The following is a 4,336-nucleotide window of genomic DNA, read 5'->3' as shown; positions in this document are numbered from 1 at the left end:
AGAAGGGCGGAGGCTTCGGAGTTGAACAGAGGTGGGATTCTGCCCCTTAGGAGCTGGTGACCTTGAACATGTCGTTTAACCCTTGGGGGCTTGAAAAACAGCCATTTATTTATTCATTTCATAAATCTGCTATCTAGGCAGGGCTCGGTGGAAGAGCTTTGCTCTACATGGTATCGGTCAGTATGGTCTGCTGGAAAGCTGGCATCTGGAATTCCTGAAGGCTCAGGCACTCAGAGTGAATGCTGATGCTGGTACTGATGCAGATGCAGAAGCTGAAGCTGATGCAGATGCAGAAGCTGATGCAGATGCAGATGCAGAAGCTGATGCAGATGCAGATGCAGAAGCTGATGCGGATGCAGATGCAGAAGCTGATGTGGATGCTGGCTGTCAGCTCAAAGAGCTGGGGCTCCTTGGGCAGCTCTGTCTATCTCTGGGTGGTCCTTTTTCATGGTATGTTCAGATTAGGGTGGCCAGATTTCTTATGTGGCAGCTCAGGGCTTCAAACTTCCTCTTTCATCGGAGTGTCTTCGGATGTCCTAATTTTTCTACAATATACATATGAGTAAGAAAAATAAACATGTTATCAGTATCCACTTGCAGCTTGTGCCATTACACAAGGCATCGTACCCAGAAGGGCCTTACACTTAGCACTTTCACCATCTTAAAATTCTTTGCTTTATCTTTGAACTTGTGTTTCGTAAGTGAAGTTCATCGGGACAAGGGAGCACCTGCGTGAGCGAGGAGGCACGCGCAGTATGTGTGTCTGCTGTTCCTCACCATCCATTTGCACGTAGTGTTCGCTGTTCCCCCTGACTTCAGAATTCTGGATGCCCAAGGAACCTTTTCTTACGTGTGTCACTTCCCGGTCGTGGTCAGCCTTTTACCCTGAAAACGATGACTTGGAAGGAAAGGGCACGACTGCCCATCTCTCATTCCTTCCCTTTCGGTCCCTCCTTGCTCATCAGTGAGCAGAAGGTAGAGAGTGTTGGTAGAATCTGCGCATTTCAAGAGTTGAAATACAAACGGTCATGTGAGTTTCCCGCGGCCTTCACACTGTCTGGTGAGGGTGGAACGCATAGCTTTTGCGAGACACGAAGCTCAAGTCGTGTGATTTTGGTGATCCTGCGTGTGGGTTAAACGTTCTTGGATTTGCATTTAAAATCAGGGCCGTGCGATATAAAGATGGACAGTAAAAATGCATGCTAATAATTTAAAATTACGATTTTTTTCTATACCTCGAATGACGTTAAATAACAAATAAAAAAAACACCACAACCAGCCAAGAGAGAGACCGCGGAATAAAGGAAACACCTTTATATTTTAGGATCTTTAGTGGCGCTATTTTTCCCCTGCTTTTTGAACAAGGACCCTGCGTCTTCAGTCTGCACCGGGCCCCAGAGGTCACGCAGCGAGTCCCGTGTGCCCTGTAGAAAGAGACAAGGAAAGAAAAAAGCAGGGCACAGAGCAGAGTGTGGCGAGCTGGAGGCTGGCTCCCAGCCCAGGTCTCGTCTCCTCCCACCCAGATTTGCAGAGAGGAAGGAGCTGGAAGATTTGTTTGCACTCGGTTCAGTTAATCAAGTGGCCGGGTAGGCATCGGCAGTAACTTAGACTTTATCACAATATTTTCTTTGGCTCCTGGCTTCACCTTGAAGGTGAAGTTTGGTGAGCGGGAGCAGCAGCCCTGAGCTCACTCCCTTGGGTCCTTCTGGAGGCCTGCAAGCACAAAGAAAGCTCATTCTTCTGCTCTTGCAAACAATCAGGCCCTTTCCCTCTCCTATTTATTTTTTCATTTTAAGTACAATTTAGAAAGGGCCGGGGACCGTGACTCAGCCCTGCCTTGAGTCCCTTGGGGAGGCTGAGAACAGGAGCGTGGGGCCCCGCTAATCTCCAGGAGCGATATTTATGACCCGCTGGGAGGCGAAAGCACACATCGCTGGTTTTCCTGTTGGAGCAGCCAGGAGCCGTAGTGTGGGGGACCCCGCCACCGGGTGGCCCCGGGGTGGCCCCGCCTCTCCCGTAGGGATGGCGTACCATCAGCTTAGCTTCCCCAAAAGGCTCCTAGGCTTCTGGGGCAGACAAGGGTAGGAAGCCAGTGTGAGGGTTGGTGCCAGCAGAGTCCTCAGGCACCTTCGCCTGTCCTCAGCCCGAGGACCAGATGGCAGGCAGCATGCTCTGTAGGGGAGCCTTGTGCCTGGTGGGCCCTCAGCCATCAGGAGGAAAGGAACTGGGGGAAGGGACTTAGGGAATTGACTCGCTGGGCCATTCCAGAGTTTTTCCTAGCACAGCCATCCAGCACACACCCGGATGGGGTAGGAGAAGGGGCTTGGCTTTGCCCTCCCTTGGGGGCAAGTCTGAATTCCAGCTCACAGTCTCTGATGCACCTCCCTCGTGTGGCTGATGCAGGGTGGGCAGAGGCGGGGGCGTAGACGTGCTCAGTGCGTGTCAGTTCTCCTTATAATCGAGATGCACCAGAATCTAAAGTGTCCTGATTGTTAATTGTCAGCGTGTCAGAGACTGCTCTTTGTCCCCCATGCTGGTTTTCTTCGTCTTTGATAATAGTATTCTGCATCGTAGCTAGGCTTGTGGCCATCCCGAATAAGCTGCACCTCCAACAGCTGTGTGTGACCACATGACCAAGCTCAGGCCAAGGGGCTGAGCAGAAGTGACGTGAGCCACTGCCAGGCCTCATCCTCAAAAAGTGGGCACGCCTCCCCTGCCCTCCTGCTGCTGGCCGAATGCAGAGCCAGATGAGGTGGACCTCTGGAAGTCACTCTGGGAAGCAGGCAGAGCAGGAAGGGGGAGCCTGGGTCCCTGGCCCCATGGAGCTTCCATAGCCACCTGCTAGTCCTTGAACTTCCTGGCAGAGAGGCATAAAATGATCTCTTCTTTAAGCTGCTGTTATTTGGGGGTCTCCAGCTCAGCCCCTTGAACTGTACCCTAACTAATTCCTTTGGCAACTATCTCAAGTTTTAAAACTATTATGTGGGCTGACACCTCGTGTGCCAGATGAAACCCGTCGGCAGGTTTGGCACAACCTCTGCCCTCGATTTGGAAACCTGACCTGGGAGAATGGGGCAAGAAATAAACCAGTTTTGTGAGGATCAGTGTATAATAGTAATAATAATCGAAAGCTCAGTAATCTGTTGCAAGCCGTCTGTGCTGAGGCTGGGGCTGAGCCCGGACTTGGCTTTGCCAGCTTGCAATGGATTATTGAGCTTTTAATTGTTATTACTATTATACATTAGTCCTATAAGGCAGACCCTTTTAAAGATGAGGGTACGAGAGTTGATGGCCTTAAGTATGGACCAAGACAAGCTTCATCTGCGGTCAGTAAGGATCTTTGGTTACCCGGGCCAGCAGGAGGCCATGGGGACCCTTGGCATGATACTTTCTATTCACCCACCTCCCCGTGTCAGAGATGAGGCTGGGGTAGAGAGGGAAGGGGGCCTGCCCCTGCACAGATGCCCAGTGAGTGGCAGCATTGGGCCTTGGGGGAGGTGTCACTGCAGGTAGAGAAGCAGAGAGAGTGAATATGCTAGGGGATTTGCTCACTCACGGGCTGGGTGCCAGTACTCCCTCCGACTCCTTCGTAAGTGGCCTTGACGGGAGAGATGGCCAAAGGGCCCCCGGGCTGTGTCGTGATGGGGTGAGGGGCCTCTCAGATGTGGAGGCGGCCCTGTTCCAGCTGTTGCTCCTGCACGGCTGCTTTTGAGAGTCCCCTGGCCCCAGGCCCCCATCAGCACCACTGATTCATGTTTCTGTTGTCACAGGAGAGCCACTCTCCCAGACAAAGCGAGAGGCCTGCGGTGTGCTCGTGGGCAGCCACAGATGAGGGGTCTCTGAGCCACCCACTGCAGCAGAGCAAGGACTGTTGTTTAGCCAGACGAGAGAGGTTGAAGGGATTAGAAGTCTGTCCCAACAAGCTGGAAAAAAATAAGACATTACTTCCCAGGGCAGGAGTTTCACCCTGCGCGGAACCTCGTAAGTGTTTCGAAAACGGAGGCAGAGGACAACATGTAGGAACAAATCCTGGCTCTGCCACTCGCTAGCTGTGTGACCTTGGATGACTTACGTACCCTCTCTGAGCCTCGACGTCCTCATCAGTAAAAGGGGGGTGGTAGGAGTAATTCCCTCGCAGAGCTGTGAGGATTAAGTGAATAATAAATTCGTTGGCATCATGCGTGTTGGATGAAACGCTGCAAACGTCTCCTGCGATTTTCCGAGGGAGGGACATCCTTAACTGCGCATCAGTTTCCTTTAGCTGCTGTAACAAATTAGCATAAATGTAGCGGCTTAAAACAACACGAATGTAGTATCTTGAGTTCTAGAGTTCGGA

General features: G+C 51.8%; 1 long non-coding RNA gene across 1 annotated transcript in view; it reads right to left on the bottom strand.

Annotated features, from left to right (window-relative positions):
* Nucleotides 1-1,289: 1,289 nt before the first annotated feature.
* Nucleotides 1,290-4,336, bottom strand: part of LOC111743637 — a 7,014-nt gene continuing 3,967 nt past the window's right edge. The window contains exon 2 of the long non-coding RNA XR_002781809.1: nt 1,290-4,264. This is a non-coding gene — a long non-coding RNA (uncharacterized LOC111743637). The remainder of the gene's footprint in view (nt 4,265-4,336) is intronic.

Source organism: Pteropus vampyrus, unplaced genomic scaffold (assembly GCF_000151845.1).
Source record: "Pteropus vampyrus isolate Shadow unplaced genomic scaffold, Pvam_2.0 Scaffold117, whole genome shotgun sequence".
NCBI classification, from domain to species: domain Eukaryota; kingdom Metazoa; phylum Chordata; class Mammalia; order Chiroptera; family Pteropodidae; genus Pteropus; species Pteropus vampyrus.
This window is presented reverse-complemented; position numbering and strand designations above follow the sequence as displayed.